The sequence below is a fragment of the Ptychodera flava genome, chromosome 8 (assembly GCF_041260155.1).
Source record: "Ptychodera flava strain L36383 chromosome 8, AS_Pfla_20210202, whole genome shotgun sequence".
Taxonomy (NCBI): domain Eukaryota; kingdom Metazoa; phylum Hemichordata; class Enteropneusta; family Ptychoderidae; genus Ptychodera; species Ptychodera flava.
In genome coordinates this window covers 22,897,953-22,920,553 of record NC_091935.1, presented here as the reverse complement: position 1 = coordinate 22,920,553, position 22,601 = coordinate 22,897,953, and the positions used below count along the sequence as shown (strand labels likewise).

Below are 22,601 nucleotides of genomic sequence, written 5' to 3'. Positions count from 1 at the left end.
TAAAAAGAATAGATCAGTCACTGTGGCCGATTGATGGTGGGATACGTCCAGTCGTGCGGTTTAGGAAATATATATAGAGACCAATTTTTAAAATATGCATATATATATATATATATATATATATATATATATATATATATATATACACACACACACACACACACATACAAACACACATATACATACACATATATGTATGCATACATATACATACGCATATAGGGTATTCATTTATACATGTAGAATACATACATACATACATACATACATACATGCATACATACATACCTATAAACATACACACAGATACATTCATACATTCATACATACATACATACATACATACATACATACATACATACATACATACATACATACATACATACATACATACATACATACATACATACATACATACATACATACATACATACATACATACACATTCATGTAAATTTCGACCCTTGTCCAGGCTCTATGTATGTACGTATGTATGTATGTATGTATGTATGTATGTATGTATGTATGTATGTATGTATGTATGTATGTATGTATGTATGTATGTATGTATGTATGTATGTATGTATGTATGTATGTATGTATGTATGTATGTATGTATGTATGTAAATTATTTTTTTACATTTGGCGCTTCATAGAGCCTCGTATCAATAACTTCAAAATCCCATGAAGGACCGTGTCTACGGGTAATTAACCTCCCTTTTGCTTGGTATTAAAGGACTATGACGTAAGTGTCCGTTCTCTGGTTGAATTATAGTCAGTTTCCATGCACACTTGTCGGGGTTTATGCAAATTTATCTTTCGACACAAGTGCAGGGAGAAAGAAGCCATCGAGGCTGGATTTGAGGATGAGCGATGGTCTCAGAAGTGATATGACATCGTCTATGAACACCAACTGTCTGTCAGCCACAGTGTGGAGGGATTGTGGTTGAGCGCAACTGACAGGACCTAACCAGACAGTAAGCTAGTGAGTTGCCGTTAATTGATGTTTGTTCCTTTATTGTCACACTTTTGTGGAATACTGAACTGTTGTTCCTGTCTTTGTGCATGACACTTTCCCCTGTTACATAATAGGTAACTAAAAGTCATGTAGCAGATCACGATCCGTTGTCATCGAGGAAACGCGGATGCTCTCCGGAGTCGATCGACTGACCATACCATGCCTTGGATAAAGGTAAGAAGAGAATCTTTCAATACTGTTGTAGTGCTTTTTCGGCATTGCAACCAACAGTACTCACTTAAAAGCTTAACATCTGTTCCAATGGAATATTACACTAATAATTTTGAGGCTCACCATCAATTTATAAAGCACTAACAATTGTGGGCGATTAACGGTATCCTGGACCCCCTCCTTATAGTTGGGGAAGTACTGGACCCCCTCCCCATGGCATGAATTATTGGATACACATTCAAGTGTTGTGAAGTTTGTCCTTGGAGAGTACATGCAGCTCATTAGCATACACTTTCACTGGACGACATGAAGAAATAGCTGACGCGCAGTAAGTGAGGCTACCCACAATTCTCCATGATCTGTACACACGGAGATCACTCAGTGAACTGAAGCATATTTCTTCTGTACACAGAACAACTCGGTCCATATTTCAAAATTCTTGCAACATAATTCTGATAATCATAATTTTCTGATTTCTCACTGTGAATAATGAGAAGATCAACCCCTTTTCCGCGGAGGAGATAGCAATTTTGGAATTTTGTCGACATAGATTTTTGACAGCCATACACAATATTTTCAAGAAACTAAGGGAATAAGTTGCATGTGTGTTGGAAAAAGAAAGGGTATTGATTTTTTTTAATGTTTGTAACAAAGGAAATTTGCGTGTCTGACAGGTGGTATGATGAGACCACCTTAGTTCCTGATAACTTTATCTTGACAAGTGTGTAGTTTTTAGCACCTCCAAACATCGACTTCTCATTACATTTACTCTTGAATTTTAAACATACTAAATAATTTTGAAACATAGTTTGAACAAATAATCCTGAACTTAAATTGTAAGTTAAAAATTGTTAAGAAACTGATAAAATTGAAAAAGCCTTTAGCAAAAAATATCTGAGTGAACAAATCAAGAGGAATTATGGGTAGCCTCACTTACTGTGTGACGTTCTTTAACAATTGCGTTTGATGCAGCAGTGCCTTGTTGCCCGCTCTCTATGTCTCAGAGTAGACAGCGCCAAGTCTGTAGGCGTATAGATATCTTTGCTACAGTAAATTGAAGCCTTGAATGTTGAGCTTACTATGACGTTTACACTGCTAACCAGTAACTACCGCATGCGCCCGGGCAAGATACAGAACAAAAGCTGAGCTTGTCTAAATACCAAAGCGACTATAGTGCCCAAGATTATCGCAAGTTATCTAACAGCATGCCCGGCCTCTCAAATGATTTAAATTTGACGATCGCAAACCATTGTTAGTCCAAAACCCAGCAAGTCTGTCCTTTTCGGGATTCTGAACAAAAGTAAAGTAATTTTATGTTAGTCTATCACTTAGCATGGCCATAGCCTGACCAAATTGCCAAGAGGGCAGAACCCAGCTTATCTGGGCTTTGGGTCATTTACATAAATTTAGATAGTTTGCATGTTATTCGCATTTAATTAGCAAACAACACTGAATGTAGCGATTTTTGTGTCGACGCATTCGCTCGACATACATCCTGGTCATTGCAAAAACTAAGCTATAACAATGATATAGATTATGTGTGTAAAAGTAAACACCAAATACCAAATGAAAAAAATACATATCGAGTACACGTATCGAGTATTGCTTGTAAAGTATATATTAATCATCCACGACCCCTAGCCAAATGGACTAGTGTGTTCAATTAGTAGGACTAACTCACTATGCAACGATGAAATATGCAGATGCATTTGAATGGCCAGTGAAGTATGTACATTATATAATCCTCAACTGCGAAAAACAATAGAATCGAAGAACGAAATTAAGATATTATATGTGCTTTGCAAAGTTGCAATACTGCCATGTTTTATTTGATTAACATGTCGGTGTCAGAAATCTAAAGCTGTCTTTTCAAAGAATGTACTGCGACTAATCACTCTCGTGCTCAATAGTGTAAATGACATTGTACAGTTTTAGCAATGGAAACAATTTTATGAACTTTCTTTCTAAGTGACTGATTTTGAAAATGATAATTTTCCTGATCTATTATTCTGGGTACATGTATCTGCACTCCATCAATTCGTAACGATAGTTTTTTCAAATGGCCATCAACACAGGCCTATGTGGCATATTTCAGTTCTGTAGAAATACGTGAGCACGATCGTCATAGAACTTGCGCTCTGCGACGCGCATACGCGAGGGAGAACCTAAAACAAAGCACTTGGCCACGATCAGAGCAGTCAACCGAATAACACGGTAAGGCATGAGCACATAGAGATAACCTAACATAACCTGGTATAGCATGGACTGTTTCGTCATCACTGTCATAAGTTTTAATGTAATTGACATATTTGGTAAAAGAATACTACGTTCACATCACAGGAAATCCAGTCTCCTTGTTTGTTTGTTTGTTTGTTTGTCCATGAGTGTTTGTTTATTATGTATAATTACTTCCATTTACTATAAAGAATCAATAAAGAGTTGCATTTGTATTCATGTTTGTGATATAGAACGTTTTTTGTTCGTTTGTTTTTGTTTTGTTTGTATGTTGGTACGGGTGTAGTCAATAAATTCAATTCAATTCATTTCAATTCAATAGAACTTTATTTATCCCAAACACGGGCAATTAAAAAGCGTGGCTCAAATACAACATCAAAAAAAAAAATATATAATACAAATTTACAAAATGGTAGGAGACGCAGGACTATACAAAAAACAGTTTAGGAATCATTTAAAAGCCGCACAGCGGTTGGAATGAATGACAACTTGCGCCGGTTTGACCTGCAAGCCGGGTATCTAAAACGCCGTCCAGAGGGAAGTGTGTCGAACTCTGCTGATAAAATGTGATCACTAGACAAAAGAATTGAGCGGGCTTTCCTGAGTACTTGCTGATTATAAAACGTAGAAAGACTTCTCTGGGGTATACCAATTAGTTTTGAGCTAAGTGAAACAATTCTATCAAGTGAAGTTTTGTTTTTAACAGACAGATTTTGATACCAACAAATGAATGAAAATTAGATAACGCTTTCAATGTAAGATTTATAAAAAAGAGATAAAATTTGTCTATCAACCATATATGAACGCAGTTTCCTTAAAAAGTACAATCTCTGCTGCCCCTTCTTCAGTATAGCATCGGTGTTATGATCCCATTTCAATTTGTTGTCAAATATTGAACCAAGGTATGTATACTTCGAAACAATCTCGACTTCTTGATCGTGAACAATGGACGTAGGAGGGTTGCGTTCTTGCCTCCTAAAATCAATTATCATTTCCTTAGTTTTCTTAACATTTAATTTTAGATACGAATTATCACACCACTCAACAAACTCACTAAGAGCGGGACCATGATGACATTCTGATCCCTGTAGAAGTGTAAGCAGAGCACTATCGTCAGCAAACTTAACAAGATGGCTACCTTCATGTGTACTTCTACAATCGTCAGTATAAAGGATGTACAACAGAGGAGACAGAACGCAACCCTGAGGAGAACCTGTATTTGTTTGAATGATACTTGACAAAATACCATTGACAGACACCCTTTGTGATCTATTTGTAAGAAAGTCAATAATCCAAAGTACAAGTTGATTGCTAAAATTAAATTTTAAGATTTTTTCTGCAAGGAAATGATACTCTAAAAGTTTCTAATACAATCCCACTGTGCACATATATGAAATAACGCATTCCCCGCCTTTGCCGTGAGGATTAAGCACTCATGTGTGTCCACCGCACTCTCTGAATACTCATGCACCCTTTCTAATGACTTATAAAGGGATGCATCTCTGCTTGTCATTTTGCTCACCCATCCTATTTTCAAGTTCAGCAAACAACTTGCACCAAATAAATGCCCGATATTATGTAAAACGTCGCTTGCGTGCAGAGAACATAACCTGTGTTTACTGTATCCACTCTCCTCACAAAGATAATTTACATAGACGAGATTTGCCCTGCTGATTTTCCATTTTAATATTCGGTTTATGATTACTGTAAACTTTATCTACACAGGAAGTACACGAGGAAAATAAAGAGTAAGTACGTATAATGTTATCTGCACAGGGAGTTATTTTATTTATCAGGTATTTGTTTGATGTTGTTTGCTGGTCTCGAAAATAGAATGGTTGATGAGCAAACAAAGTGACAAGCAGAGATGCATTCCTTCGTGAGTTATTAGAAAAGGTGCGTATTCAGAGAGAGAGAGAGATGAACACACAGGTGTACGTAATCCTCATAGCAAAGAGAGGGGTATGCTTTCTTTCATATGTGGAATTACATTAGAAAGTTTCAAAGTATTATTTACTGGCTACACTTGTAGTAAATAAACATGCAAACAAACAAATACAATAATTATCGTTCTTTATTGGCAAACATGAATACCAATACAACTCTTTATTGATTCCTCATTGTATATGGAAATAAACATTCATAAGTAATAAACAAACACTCATAAACAAACAAACAAGGCGACTGAGTTCCCTGTATTCACACTACAGATTTTAGGTCGCCTCTGAATCGGTGCCAGTGAAAACAAATCTATGGGATAGGGCTAAGTCGATCCTTGGTCAGCCGTATAATTAAAATTGTGCGCGCGAACGCTTTAGGTCGTCCCCGGGCCCTGGTAGTTGGCACCCTCACAGTCGACTTAGAGTAAGATCGATAAGTGACTCCAGGGGGGAGATTCAAATACAGTATGAACGCAAACCAAAATTGTTCTTATCTCATCATAATCTTGGGCCAGGCCTAGAGGTAGCCGCTGATCTTAGTGTGAGATTAGCAAGTCTTGTTTATTTCAGCAGTCCAAACTGATATCACTTCCATTTGAATATCGGAGAACTGACGTCAACCTCACCCTATGGCGTACCTTCTCTTTTTTTCACAGTTAAAATACTGCTACTTCACGGTAGCAGCGCTGGTTTTCTTGACCACCGTGCTCTACAAGCTGTGGCCCATTGAGAGAAATGCCGTACCAGCGCCATCTACGACCAGGTAAGCTGAAAAATGTAAACAACGAAAAAACAAAATACAAACAGACCACATTTTTGAGATGTCCGTTTCCTTGTTCGAAAGTGCTCTTTCACATCTTTATAATCCCACTGCTTCATGTTTAACTTTCTTTATGATGTTTCACTCTTTATGTTCTTCATGTTGCCAACCAAAAGCATGTTGAGATACATAGTGTTGAGTTAATCAACTCAACCTGTACACGTGTAAATTGCATTATTATTATTGACATGTACATTTATCTCTTGTCCGGACTAGAATTCAAACTTAAACAATGAAAGTGCATTTAAGATGTATAGATGTTGTGTTGACAAGATAAATAGTTGTTTTAACATGCTTTGAGGAGTAAAACTATTTTCAATCGACAAAATAAAAACAAAAAAATTCATCAAAAGTTACGTTCTGAAATGTTAGCTATTCACACACAAAAGAGTACTACCATTTACTTATTTACTTATGTTGGTAAACCAACGGGCGAGACACCGTTAGAATGAACTCTGCAAAAAGATAAAATCGAACAAATTTAAATACCAAGGACAAAGCAATACAAAAACAACAACACAGAAAAAATAAGCAACGATATTAACAAAAATGTTAAGCGAACAAAAACATAGAAAAAACTTAAAAGCAAATTTAACAGAAAAAAAAAGTTTGTCTCTCATCCTCGCGCGCGTCAATTCAGACCCACCGCATCAATCTTTTTTTTTCTGCTCATGTCATGAGGAAATAAAATTTAAAAAAAATAAACGCAAAAATACAAGACGATAGTGCGTAACAGAGTGCTGTATAGAACAACCGGAAACAAAATAATTGACACTAACATTCCATTCAGTACTGTACACATATGTCACTGTTATATCACACTGTCAAAACTGCATTGCTGCACTAAGTAAAAGTCAAACCGCAGAACTGTTGCTATACAAAAATATTAAAGCAACACTGCTATGCAATTATCTCTGCGTGCATTTTTATGTTGTTGTAATGGTTTTTGCGCGTTCTAGTTGATTGAAGAATAAAAAAAATGAGAGTAAAAACACCCGCGTCACCGCATCATTTTTGCAATATGTCTAGGATGAGAAACAAACTTTTTATTGTTCTTGGCCTTACAGACTATAGTCTAAGAAAGGTAGAAGCTGAACTGGAGATTTAGATGAGTGGCTGTATGTGCTTTTCAGACATGATCAACATTTATTGTCCATCTTAAAATGTAGTACTCTCTTAAGTTAATTCTAGCATAGAGAAAGATAGGTCTATGTTACTCTGTGATTCTAGTGCTGTAGCAGCATGTGCGTGGCACGTTAGAAAGAAGATACGGACAGTTGTTGACCATTAACAATCCTACTGTGAATGATACAAACATCGTATATTCTTACAAAAATGGCCGAGAAAGTAAATTTGCAAACTCATTTAAATTTGCAAAACTCCTTGATAGCAATTCCATCGACGATATCATCTACGACAACATTGTTCTCTGTCGGACGAATCCCATTTTTCATTTATTATGTGTTGATTTTCTTGTCTTACCCTTGTTCTCAGGATAATTAATACAAATAAAGAGATGACGGCCGGTAATGCCCAGCCCCGAATCGATTCTGACGTCATCGTGGAAAAGAAAGCACTGGACTCTCGACTGTCGTGGCTCGCATACGATAGGAATTGCGCCCCTCTACACAATATCGCAAGAATATATAACCGGAAAACAGCTAGCACAACTCTTGATACTTTGCTCGGTCGATTTGCAAGGAAACACAAGTTTCAGTTCAAGCGACTGAGCGTCTACCACGAGGGGAGGGCTACTCTGGAGCGTCCAATACCTACCACGTGATGGATCAACAGGCAATGTTTCACTGCCCGCTTTTGGGCGAACAGAAAAAATCGAGTTCTACTTTTAAGAGAAAACGCAACACTACACTTTGCCGCCTCGGAACTGGCCCACCTGTACCAACGAACCGAGTCGCCCGGGGTCATTTTTGTCGCGACTGCTCGCGAACCTGCTGCGCAATTTGAATCTGCGTTCAACTTTTTCAAACTCTACAAATATGTCAATTGTAAGAACATATCATGCGCGCCCTCGACGTTGCAAGAGTTTCTGAGAAAGCCAGAATATTATCACAAAAGAATGGAAAATAGGAACATAATGTGGCAGGTGGCAAGGAACAGCCAGGCGTGGCACTTAGGATTGGAAAACCAATATCATGACAATCCTGATGTTGTTGAAAAATACTTTACGATTCTCGAACGGGAACTAGACCTCGTAGTAATTACAGAATACTTCGATGAGTCTCTTGTATTGTTGAAGCGGCTGATGTGTTGGAAGATGGAGGATATTCTGTATATTGCCCGTAGGGTGAGCAAAAAGCACTCCATCCTGGGTCCAGATCTGCAACAGAAAATTTACCAATGGAATAAGGTTGACGTAAAGATTTATGAAATATTCAACGCTTCCCTATGGCGTAAAATCCAACAGTACGGACCAAACTTCGATAAGACCTTCAAGACTTTCGCTATCTCCAAGACGCTGTCACAGTGAATGTGACGTTGAGGGCAGACTTTCTCAGGCCACAGTTGCCCTGTTGGCGTCCTTCGGCTCTGTCGTGACCGACAAATTTTGTAAAAACCTATATGCACGGTACAAAATTCTATCAGATTTGTCCACGCAAGGGCAAGAACACGGGACTGGAGCCTATGCGATATCTACCAAAGGTTCGTTACAGATTTCCTCAGTATGTAATCAAATATAGTAGCGAAAATCAAATAGCAGTAAAGTTTTAAAAACCCGATTTTTCTGAATTCCTGAGTCTCACTCAGAGAATTTGCTTCAGTTATTCTTTTTTATTGCGAAGCCACTTCCCGATATAGAATTGACAGGGCATATAATCATGACTTGAGACCGATATGTGATATCTGACGTACGCCTAAGATTAGAAGAAACATGTACACAGTTCTTGAATTTGTGTCGGTAAGGGAGTCACTTTTTTGAAATGAAAAAAATGATATTTTTCAAACTGTGCAGACTTCACACTTTGCAGCGTATATTCCTACTTGCAAGGATAGGTGATTAGGCAAAAATAAATAAGTAAATAAAGAAAGAAAATAAAATAAAATTGTGCTGTTCCGATAACATGGTTTTCAAAAATAGGGTAGGTAGGTCGGCAGGAATTTTTTTACGAAAATAGTTTTATTTTTAAATATGCCTTTTTAGGGGTTCAGGGCGGTCACACACTGGCCGCAACATTTCCAGAAAAATGTATCATATACATAAAAGAAAAAAATCCATAAAAGACATCCTCGTTAAAGCAAAACTCATATGTCATATAGGCCTAACGAACGCGTGATTTTACGGGGTTTTCTTTCTTTTTTACTTCTGTGTTTACGTAGCTCTAAAAAGTTTAGGGTCGGCAGATAAAAAAATAGGGTAGATCGGGTTATCGGAATAGTACAGTTTTGTTTTTGTACGGCCTCATATGAGAGTGCATTTTAGAGGATATTGTGAAAAAACACTTATGAGTGTATGTACATTGTGAACAATGTTCAAACTACCCCATAGTATGGTGTCGATTGATATTTTGGCCTTCAATTACTTTTACTATATTCTTGGCGGCTTTCTTTCAAAATCTCTCTCTTCCCTGCAAGTCACAGATTGTCAAATACATCCGTGAAACAGAATACTGCACGCAGCAGTATATTCAAATACTGCACAGAGTAGTCCAATGTAATGCATGTAGGGGTGAATGTTTTCAACTGTGACATTGTATGTTCTGTAGAATTCAGAGAAAACCAGAAGGAAACAGGAAGATATTTTGAGGTCCACAGATTTCATGAGTTACAGCTAGTGGGGCTTTAACTTTGTCAAGTTCCGTGGAAAAGTACGAGAAGTACATAATTGTCATGCTTGAGAACAGAACATCATAGTGGTATATGGTTTGAAACTAGGGTGTAGAATATTAACAACTCCTTTAATCGGCGATGAGACTTTTCGTACTAATTGCTAGCCAGCTGTGTTTCATCACACGATCTTACCGTTAAAGTACCATTTCTTGCCTCTTGACCTACAACATTCACAGACTCGCGCCCTCAGGTTCATCCTTAACGTTGGCGGCTAACACTGTTGTGTTTATCAATTTGTCTCCAGTTGAAAGTCGTCCTTTCAGAAAGTTGAACCTGGCAGACAGTGACAGCAAGCAGCGTTGTATGAGCATCTTTTACCGTGAAGCCACACCGGAGAGCGACAGAAGAACCCTTGATGTGTACTTTTCAACAAGTGGCTCCCAAATTCCCCAAAATGTGACTGTTTGGAAATCTGGAGAGAATGCATTTATCGCCGCCTATGACCTTGGAAGTCCCACAGATTTGCAGGCAAGTTAGTAAATCAACTCAGCGTCATGTGTGAATTGTCTCTACAAATACAATCAGTCTGTTCGGGTTTATGTCTGCAAAAGTCAGGTATACTATTGAAAATCGGGGAATAGTGGGACCATAATGCTGCTCCTCACGGAAATTGGTTGATTTGCTGCAATAAACACTGTAGCCTTAATTCTGGTGATATCTTAAGCTCCTTCTTTGATTTCATTTCGTAGTTTACTACCTACAACTGTTATTCTTTGAGTCTTATTATTTCGTTATAATATATATACAAAGTAATATGTAGTTTTTATGCAAATTATTCTGCCCTTCATTTTCAAGTTATCTACTAAATCAGAGGAAAACCCCGCCAAATGTTCGTTCCCTTCCCCCAACATTTTCTCGCCCCTTCAATTGTGCCCTTTTCCTGAAAGCATTCTCGTAGCTGTGTTATGGTCAAATGTGACATCACTCTTTTGGATAGTGACGTCAGTGGATATGCATGAATTGAATGAAGGCTCCAATTGACGTACAAGATAAACGAACAAATGCGAAGCTGTAGATGTTCCACACCTTCCCGGCAACTTCAATAACATTCTGTCCTGTTACGTTTAAAGGTTACAACAACAGGGAGGTACTCCGATAGCAAGTATTTGATCGACTCAGTCTGTATATCAAGAGGATTATGCGAAGATTCGGTTAACAGCAGAGAACTAGAGACCAAGCAGATTCGTTTGCCGGAGTACTGATCTTAATCAAAAGTTTGATACTGTGAGCAAATGTGGAATGAGAGACTGCCATATGCAGAGTATTGATCATACGGAGCGCCCTCGAGCGACGAATCTTTCGGTTGTGGCCTATAATGGTTCTCGGCTTGGTAGAAAGCAGATATGAACTGTAAATGCTCACGTGTTTCATTATATTGCAGTTATGTGTAAATTTGAACCTTCACCACATGTTTGCAACATCATTGAAAGTGTTATGATCAACATAATGAATAATATTCACCACAGATTGATTCTAAAGCCAAGTATATATCCCCAATCAGGAAAGTTCATTAAAATATGCAAATAAGGAATTGACTGAAATGTTCTCATTAAATATGCAAATTAGGAATTGGCAGAAGTAAAAATGTTAAATGACTTTCAATAATGTCGTATCATAGTATCTTTAATTTAAAAAGCAATTCGTCAACTTTGGTCTAGTCAAGACAGATAAATATCCTTAATTAGGAAAGCTCATTAAATTTGCAAATAAGGAATTGGCTAAAGTAAAAATGCTTAATGACTTTCGATGTTGTATCATACTATCTTTAATGTACATAGCAAGTTTCGTCAAATTTGGTCTTAGTCAATACAGATAAATATTCCTAATTAGGAAAGTTCATTAAATATGCAAATTAGGAATTAGCTGAAGTAAACACGTTTAGTGACTTTCAATAATGTTGTTTTATTGTATCTTCAATATATGTAGCAAGATTCATCAACTTCAGTCGAGTCAATTCAGATCCCTTATTAGTGAACTTCATTAAATATGTAAATAATGAATTGGCTGAAATGAAACTGCTTAAGGATTTTCAATAATGTTATATCATAGTATCTTCAATGTACATAGCAAGTTTCATCAACTTTGGTCAAGTCCATTCAGATATATATATCTAATTACGAAAGTTTATTAAATATGCAAATAAGTATCTGGCTGAAGTAAAAATGCTTAATGACTTTCAAAAATGTTATATCATAGTATCTTTAATGTACATAGCAAGTTTCATCAATTTTGGTCAAGTCAATTCAAATAAATATCCCTAATTTCATAAGTTCATTAAATATGCAAATTAAGAGTTTGATGAAGTAAAAATGCTTAATGACTTTCAATAATGTTACATCATAGTATCTTCAATATACATACCAAGTTTTGTCAATTTTGATCAAGTCAAATCAGATATTCGTATATCCCTAATTAGGAAAGTTCATTAAATATGCAAATTATCCATTATCTTTTATGTCACCCCTTCGTATATTTCACAGCTGATATATCTTGGTGTGATCAACATTTGTAGCGAATTTCATCAAATTGTGTGCAGTCGTTGTCAATATATATCCGTTTCTTCTAAAATCATTAATTATGCAAATGAGCAAAAAGTAAGCAAGCCACATCCACCAAAAACTAATCAGTTCTTGCCATTTGCAAACTAAATCTATGTACCAGATTTGATTCTGATCTGATGAGCCGTTTTTGAGATAATGAGTACACAGACAGACAGACAGACAGACAGACAGACAGACAGACAGACAGACAGACAGACAGACAGACACACAGACACACAGACACACAGACAGACATACATCGCTGCGACATATGCTCACGTGTGTCAACACGTGAGCAAAAAATTAAGTCCGAGCTTTGCTTCATTTTTCCCGCCAAATTCACACAGTTAGATGTGGAACATTTAATGAATTCTTTCAAAAATGTCCATGGTTGTGTTATAATTATGTCGTCGAGGAACACTTATGTTTTTATTTTTATTAATCCGCCCCCGCCCCATACAAATTCAGGCTGTTGGTCAGTTTTCAACAGATCCAGTGGAAGCAGTTGACGGCAGGACTTCATATCGTGTTGTCCAGGAATATTGTAATAGGCCGGCGATTATTATTTTTTGCTCACGTGTTTACACACGTGAGCATATGTCGCAGCGATGTCTGTCTGTCTGTCCGTCTGTCTGTTGGTCCGATATCTCAAAACGGCGTATCAGATCATAATCAAATCTGGTTCACATATTCAGTTAGCAAATGGCAAGAACTGGTTAGTTTTTGGTGGGTGTGGCTTGCATACTTTTTGCTCATTTGCATAATTAATGATTTCAGAAAAAACGGATATACATTAAAAACAACTACACACAATTTGATGAGATTTGCTACAAATGTTGATCACACCAAGATATATCAGCAGTAGGAACCATTAAGGGGTGACATGAAAGATAAATGCTAATTTGCATATTTAATGAACTTTCCTAACTAGGGATATATGTCTGATTTGACTCGATCAAAATTAACAAAATTTGGTATGTATATTCAAGAAACTATGATTTAACATTATTGAAAGTCATTAAGCGTTTTAACTTCAGCCGATTCCTAATTTGCATATTTCATGAACTTTGTTAATTAGGGATATATATTTGAAATGACTGGACCAAAGTTGATGAAACTTGCTACATGTATTGAAGCCACTATGATACAACATTTTTGAAAGTCATTAAGCATTTTTACCTCAGCCAATTCCGAATTTGCATATTTCATGAACTTTCCCAATTAGGGATATATATCTGAATTAACTTGATTGTAGTTGTTGAAACTTGCTATATACATCAAAGATACTGTGATATAACATTATTGAAAGTCAAAAGACATTTTTACTTCAGCCAAAACCTAATTTGAATATTAAATGAATTTTCATAATTAGGGATATTTATCTGAATTGACTTGATCAAAATTGATGAAACTTGCTATGTACATTAAAGACACTATAATACAACATTACTGAAAGTCATTAAGCATTTTCTCTTCAGCCAATTCCTAATTTGCATATTTAATGATCTTTCCTAATTAGAGATATATATCTGAATTGACTTGACCAAAGTTGACAAAATTTGCTACACATATTACAGATACCATGATACAACATTATGACAATCTTTAAGCATTTTTACTAAAGCCAATTCCTAATTTACATATTTAATGAACTTTGCTTATTAGGGATATATACCGGGATTTACTTGATCAAAGTTGGCAAAACATGCTATGTACATTGATGATTATACCAGGTTAAAACAATATCGAAAGTCATTTCACATTTTCATGTCAGCTAATTTATAATTTGCATATCTAATGAGCTTTCACAGCTCGGCATATATGGCTTGAAGGACATGGCCCACAGTAATTACATTTGCTATATAAAGTGGTGATACAATAAGAACAGTCAAATAACTTTAATATTTTTATTTCAGCTAATTACATATTTGTATACTTCATGACCTTTTAGAATTAATCTGCGGTGATTGTTGTTCATTATGATGATCATAATAATTTCAATGAAGTTGCAAACATGTGGCAAAGGTTCAAATTTACACATAACTTCAATATATAATGTAACACGTGAGCATTTACAGTTCATATCTGGTACTATCGTAGATATTAAGTCTCCCCTAAAGCTTAAGCTTACCACTTCAGTCTGGTTTTGTTTATTTTTTTTTTGGTCGCATACAGTTTCCTAGATTTTCATCAACACCACGTTTTCATTAAAACCCACATCGACGGTGTAGTTTTGACGTTAGGATAGTTCTGTTACCTGCTCCATGGTGCTTTTCGCGCCAGGGTAAGTAACTAATATGGTCCGTGGGCTAGAGGGGGTCTACGTGCATCCCGCACAGGATAACAAACCTGTATTTTTGAGAAGCCTTGGGATCCCTAGAATACGAAATGGAATTTTAACAGAAAAAATATAGGGATGCAATAGCTGTTACGGTCATGTTTCGAAAGGTACCGCAAAATCACGGTTTTGCGACCACATGAATTTCGCCAAATCTGTCTTCCTGTAAGTCATTTGCTGGGCTTCTTTTTTAAGCCTAACTTATACATAACCTGGTTTGTGGAGTATCATTAGTAGGGCAAATTTATTCCTCTTTAAGATGACATATTGTAATGTGCAATGTCCTTCATAGTTTACATGAAATAGGGTCAAACTTTACCAATACCCCAAAAGTTCGAATCGCCAATCACAGCTTAACTTAAATTCTACCATTTTTTGCTACACATCATACAATAGGCAATTCTTGTATGAAATCTGATTTGTTAGTACAAAAGTATGTCACAAATATGAAACACACTTTTAACGGGAAGATAAAATGGTTTAGTAGCCATGTGGATCATTTTGGAGGGGAACCCATATATGGCAAGTGTATGTGTTTCAGCAAATTTGCAATGATACCTGAGTACTTTTTCAAATAATAATAATAATATAATAATAATATTTTTATTGCTTGCTTGTAAATATAGGATTTACATCACATTTGTGGCAATAAAAGTGTGATACAAAAATAAGTTAAATTTTCTTCAATAAAGATAAAGTATTACAGTATAATAATAGTAGCTAATAATAAATATAACTAGGTATTTCTTTGTTTATATAATGTAAAAATATAATCTGCAAGTTGTTCATTAAAAGATAACTCTTGTTTTGTTAGTAGAGAAATAAGCTGATTTTCAGTATCGTCGTTTGGGAAATTGATTTTACTGAAAAAGTTCTTTCTTTGGACTTTGTATTTCTGACAGACTAATAAAAAGTGTGTTTCATCTTCAATACTGTTGGTGTTACACTGATTGCAGTATTTTTCAGTAATTGGGGTTTTTGGAACAGTGTGTCTCCCTTTTTCAATTGCTAGATCATGACTGCTAATGCGAAGTTTGGTGAGTAATTTTCTTTTCTCACCTTGTAACTGTGTTAAGTAGGGTTCTAATCTAAAATTACGTTTTATTTTGGCATACATTCTTAGTTTACTATTTTCATCAGTGATCAAATTTTTCCAAAAGACTTCATAATTGTTTGTTAAATTTGTTTTCATTAATCCAGTTATAACTTTGTGGTGTTTAAGTGATGGAGCTTTATCAAGGAGAAAGTCCATTCCATTGTCTTTAATTAAAGCACTTAAACAGTTAAACCAGGATCTATTGTTAGTGTTGTTTACCATTTGCTCCAGAAAAGCTTCTTTAGCAAGATTACAATGTGGCAGTTGTACGATATGAAGCCAGTGTTTAACAATATTAAGTTTGATCTCAAGTAGAAGTGGGAATTGTCCTAGTTCACCCCTCACAGCGGCATTACAAGCTTGTCTATTACACTGTAAAATGTTCTTACAAAATTTGAGGTGAGTTTTTTCAATTGCTGATTTATCCCACTTCTTGTAATCCATGACATCTTGTCCCCAAATCTCTGAGCCATACAGTAAAACAGGTTTAATGAAAATAAATAGATGTAGGGAAAATTTTATCTTTTTGTTGTGCAATAAAACCCTTTTTAAACTATACAAAGATTTTGCTGCTTTATCAGCCAAATTTGTAATTGTGTCACTAAAACTACCATTTGATTTAATTGTCAGTCCTAAGTATGTATAGCTCTTAACAGATTTGATGCATATACTACCATAGTTAAATAAGTGTTTATCTACCAAAGGAGATTTACTAAAATTAATTGCTTGGGTTTTCTGTAAATTAACATCAAGTTTCCAATTGGAGCAAAATGCGTGTAGTGTATTAACTCCCTCTGCAAACCCTCTTTTGAAGTAGAGATTAAGACTAGGTCATCAGCGTAAAATAATGAGTTAACTGGGGTATTATTCAACACTGGTGGTTGAGTATTTACTTTGTCTAGATTTGTTTTCAAGTCATTGACATATAAATTGAACAGACTACTCCTTTTTCAACTTTCAGGCTGGGCGAGATAAAATTATTTGTTTTGACGTGTATTTTTGTGTTGGTGTACATGTGTTTTATAAGTCTGTATAATTTGCCATTAATGTTATTTTTGAGAAGTTTATTGAAAAGACCATAGACTTTAAAAACGTTTTTAAAGTCTATGAAAAGACCAACTCTCCATACCGAGTCGAAAGCCTTAGCAAAGTCAACAAAACAAACATAAATGTTCTGCTTATTGTTAATATATTTATGTATTATTGTCTTCAGGGTAAATATGTGATCTATTGTGCGATGGTTTTTGCGAAATCCAGCTTGGTTATTATGTATAATATGATTGTCATCTAAAAAACTATTTAGCCTTTCATTTAGAATGTAAGAAAAAACTTTTCCTACACAACTTCCGACAGAAATGCCCCTATAATTTTTCGGGTCATATTTATCTCCTTTTTTAAATAAGTGTGCCGGTTTTAAAGCTTATAACGAACCTGTACTGTAATAAGGATTTAATTAAGTTTAGTTGATATAAGGATTTGAAGTAGAGTTTCTTTGAAGTTTGTATCACGCGCCACAAACAGCAGCAGATTGTGATTTAATCCGTACCAGGCGTATTTTCTTATCAAGCATGATTAGACACCAACCGCCATTGATCTTTCAGATTATTCTTTCCAATCTTACGCTTATCATTGACACTTTACTCTTGAGATTTGTTTCGTGTTGTTTTTGCATTTGTGAATTCAGTTGTGTAAGATTTTCGAAACACTTTATCTTGCCGGCGGGAGGATGTCGGGAATCACGTTCATGGTGTAGCTCCGCCCACAAACCCTTTACTAATTATGTAGATTATGCATTGGGCGTGTCATTAGTTAATCGTGTCATTCATTGATTCTAATGATTATTCATACTACACTGTATATATGGACCTGTTATAGTACCGGTAATAAAGGATAGATTTGAACTTGGTCATACTAAGACACAATACAAAGCTGTCTCCGGCCTATTCTGTCTCTCTCTAACTCTAACCTATTCCCAAGTGTGTAACCCACATTCAAATGGCTACTAAATCATATTACATTCCTGTTAAAAGTTAATTTCATATTTGTGGCATAATTTTATAGCAAAAACACAGATTTTATAAATTGCATACAAGCATTGCCTTTTGTATAAAAAATCAATTTTTTGTTATGTCTAGGTAAAAATTGGTAGAATTTGATGTTAGCTATGAAAGTAATTTTCGGTATAAACTTTGGGGTATGGGGTACGTTTTGATCATATTCCATAAAAATCATAAAAGATATTGCATATTACAATATCTTATTTTAAAGACTAGTAAATTACCTTCCTAATGATACCTAGTAAGTTACATTATATTCAAAAACAAGCTCAAGCAGATGACTTATAAGAAGACAGGTTTAACAAAAACGTAATATGCGGATGCAATACTGTGATTTTGCGGTACCCTTCAAAATATGACTGTTACAGCTATAGAATCCCAATATTTTTTTCTGTTAAAAGTCTATTTCATATTTCTGACATGTCCCTGTACCAAATAAAACAGATTTCATACAAAAAATTGACAGTTTTTTAAGTCTTGATAAAAAATTGGTAGAATTTGACGATATCTACGACAGTAATTTGCGATGTTTAACTTTGGGGTATGGGGTAAGTTTTGGTCATATTCACAAAATCTGTAAAAGATATTGCATATCACAATATGTCATCTTAAAGAGGAACGAATTGCCTTTCTAATGATACCAAACAAGTGAGGTTATGTAAAAAATAAGCTCAGCGGATGACTTACAAGAAGACAGGTTTGACGAAAATGCACGTGGGTCGCAAAATCGTGATTTTGCGGTACCCTTCAAAACATTACCGTAACAGCTATTGCATCCTTATATTTTTTATATTAAAATTCCATTTCGTATTCTAGGGATACCAAGGCTTCTGAAAAATACAGGTTTGTTATCCTGTGTGGGGGTAGGGGGGTGCACGTAGACCCCCTCTAGCCAACGGCCGAATAGTATTTATGGCTGATGCTAAACCAGGTGGCCTGTCAATACATTCGTCGCCCAATGAAACACTAGGTACTAGGCTTTTTGCCAAAGCATAAACTGTACTACCGGACGATGTGATATAATGTATACGAAATGAAAGTACATCGTCATCGTGTCTTGGTTTCAAGAGCTTATATGGAGTAAACGGCCGCAGCAATGCATTTTGGGATAACCGAAAGAGGGTCTATGATGATCGACCTGTTCGCCATGATGACGACCCCTGACCCCGATATTTACCTATTGAGGACGACTTCAGATCCGTTACACAGATTATGTGAATGAAAATACGTCGAATTCAGTTGCTTAGGGACTGGTCAGTTTCTTCAGCCTGGGGGGGCGGTGGATTCATGGGGGGGGGGGTCACCCTGTTTTTGACTTTGGTGATAGGGGGGGTCACCATGTTTTTGAAATGCCCAATAGGGGGGGGGGTCAGTGTGTTTTTGAATTTTGACACAGGCTCATCATTGCCTAAAATGCAAGTGTCAGCCACAAATTTCATCATTCAGTTGTATTTTTCGTCGCGCCCTTTGGGCGCATAACTTTAATAATCAGTCACATTTTTCAGCACGCCCAACTTTAACATATCAAGCAGACATACATCAGAGATATCTGTATGTTCAATATTTTTCAGCGTGCTCTTCAAGCTCATTACTTTTATATTCAGACATTTTTCAGCATGTCCTTCAGGTGCATGACTTTAATATACAAGGCATATATATCGGAGATATCAGGATGTTTCATATTTTTCGGCGCGCCCTTCGGGCGCCATACTTTAATATTTCTGAGATATCTTGATGTTTGCTAAGTGAAAGTGTACCATTATGAAATCTGCATTTCATATGAAAAGGATGACAAATTCCTGATACTTTTCTGTTCTCTCTATGAGAATTCAGCATGAGAAAGCAACATGCACAAATATTTCACAATATATATTTGATACAGTGACTTATTTCAGAAATAGAAAAATGACAAGATATCTTTCCTTCTCATTGATGCAATTATTTTCCTTTGTGTCACTGGTTTTCTGTAGAAAGATGCTTTTTTATGAACAAAATAACAGTTAAAAAAGGCAGTTTTTGTCATTATTACCTGTGCTTTTATGGTTTCAATGTTACAAGAAAAGGTCCTCTCAGACACTGTACACATCAGATTTGGCTAAAAAAGCTCTCTATGGCTCCTCAGGAGATTTAATTGGATGGTTGGCAAGTCTTAACACCCATAAAAGTTTTTGATTCACTGCTTTTTCCTCTTTGATATTAATGATTGACATCCATTTCTGTACAACAGTTCAGGACATCTGGTTAAGCATAGAAAGTGTGAAATACATTCACAGCTCATTCAAAATACAGCTCATTCAAAATGTACTGTATTCAAACTTTAAGATTGACACTTTGAAATTCCTATCTTACAACTGACATGTCAACAATTTCATTAAAACATAGAATGACTATTTAAAATATAAATATATGTAAAATGTAAAATATAATATATATATATATATATAATATATATATATATATATATATATATATATTATATATATATAATTATGTCCACCTTTTGTTTTACCTATGTCGCGCGCCGGGGGGGGGGGGGGTCACCCAGTTTTCGAAATTTGGAATAGGGGGGTCACCCTGTTTTCAAAATTTGGAATAGGGGGGTCAACCAGTTTTTGACGTCGGCAAAAATAATCCACCCCCCCAGGCTGAAGAAACTGACCAGTCCCTTAGAATATGTGTATTCTTCAGTAAAATTACAGTTATTCTCACTCACTGAGAGTACTGAATCCGTGACATTATTCAGCCAACTATTATTTCACCCTGAAATCACAGAATGGCAGTCGAAATATGGTCAAATTTCATTATTCCATCAGTTCACATGACCTCTTACTTTAACATTAAAACCAAATTTCGATCTTGAATGTTCTTTCTTAGCCCTGTATTTCTGAATTAAGTGTACTGCTAATACCGATTCTCAAGTTTCTGTTTCTTGTGTGTAAATGCTATCAATTCAAGGAAGGACAAGGAATGCTAATTCTTGAACGACCTTATACTTTATTACATAATACAGATAACTCTAACAATTAATTGTAAGATATGTTGGTTATTCTATGAAAACTCAAATTTTGATAACTTAGTCCACAGGGGATTAAATTTCTTTGTCTGAAGGCAGAATGCACCTCAGGGACCGTCGGAGATTCGGATAAATTCTTTTCTGATCTTATGGGGGCTCATCTTAAAGGTCATGACGTAAAAATAACTTTCCACGGTCTTAGCTTTTTCGAAAATCGAAAATTTCAGTTTTTACAAGACGGTTAACACAGCGATGGCAGACATTTTTAATTTCAAATATAGGTCAATGTTGGGTAGACTATTTTCAAGTACCAAACTTCACGCAGTGACCCCCTGATATTTATTCTTGATTTGGTCAAAGAATGGTTGAACGTGTCATTAACGAAAGTTTCAGCAAAATTTAATTTTTATGTCTTTCACTTTCGGTTAAGATACTTTCTGAAGATTAAGTAACAGACACAGATTCTGTTTTTCAAGATGTTCAAACGTTATGGAGTTTGTTGCATATATATATATCCAAGTAGTAATTTTTTCGCAGAAACCATATCTCATATCGATGTTCAACCTCGTTTCAAGTAATGATAATGTCTACAGTACAGGTCCTTTCAAAAGATACACCTTAGTCCTTGCGTGTTTTTTTCTGAAGCAAATTTAATCTACTTTCGAATTCATTTACGATACTCTGCATACGTTTAAACTTGTTCACATTCTTCTTGTAATGTAAAGATGGTGTGTTGAAAGACCCAGAGTTCAATTTGTGAACACGGTATATGTGTGTAATTTTCGATATTGTTTTTGACAATAGCCAGGATCAGAGGTAATTTGTCAACACTATCGTTGCATATTTGACACGGTGCGTTTTGTTTGTCCTACTAATACTCTGTATTTTAACGTAATTAAGAGAATACAAGAAAATATGTTATTCAGAACAGAATTATTGTAAAAATTACAAAACATTACAAAAATATAATGTAGAATTCCAACAAAAGATATTAAAAATATTTCTAAAAGAGCAGCATATTATTTTGGGTTTTGTTCACCTAAATATTTCCGGGATTACTGTTTATATATTTTTGCATTGATTCGTCAAAAGTCACATTAAATGCTGATGACTTTACACAGAATTCTCGCCGACTTCTCTTCGACAGCTCTACGAGCACTGTTAGGAGTATTGTATGTATGTATGTATGTATGTATGTATGTATGTATGTATGTATGTATGTATGTATGTATGTATGTATGTATGTATGTATGTATGTATGTATGTGCGTGCGTGCGTGCGCGCGTGTGTGCGTATGTATGTATGTATGTATGTATGTATGTATGTATGTATGTATGTATGTATGTATGTATGTATGTATGTATGTATGTATGTATGTATTCATGGATTCATGGATGTATTCATGGATGTAAGTGTGTGTATTTTAGTTTAGAAAGGAAGCGGATGGCATGCTCACTACCGTTAAACTTTTTATATTTGTAAGAATTTAGAGCTTGCGTAGGATCACTCGACAGGCCAGGTTATCTA

The 22,601-nt window shown here is 35.6% G+C and overlaps 2 long non-coding RNA genes across 2 annotated transcripts; both read left to right on the top strand.

Moving 5' to 3' along the window:
* Nucleotides 1–781: 781 nt before the first annotated feature.
* On the top strand, nt 782–6,142 carry LOC139137922 (uncharacterized). The gene is made up of 3 exons (XR_011553497.1): nt 782–985; nt 1,093–1,192; nt 6,021–6,142. It is a non-coding gene; the product is annotated as an uncharacterized lncRNA (long non-coding RNA).
* A 1,846-nt stretch (nt 6,143–7,988) lies between these two features.
* On the top strand, nt 7,989–11,794 carry LOC139137921 (uncharacterized). Its single transcript, XR_011553496.1, has 3 exons — nt 7,989–8,845; nt 10,275–10,498; nt 11,101–11,794. It is a non-coding gene; the product is annotated as an uncharacterized lncRNA (long non-coding RNA).
* The last annotated feature ends 10,807 nt before the right edge of the window (nt 11,795–22,601 follow it).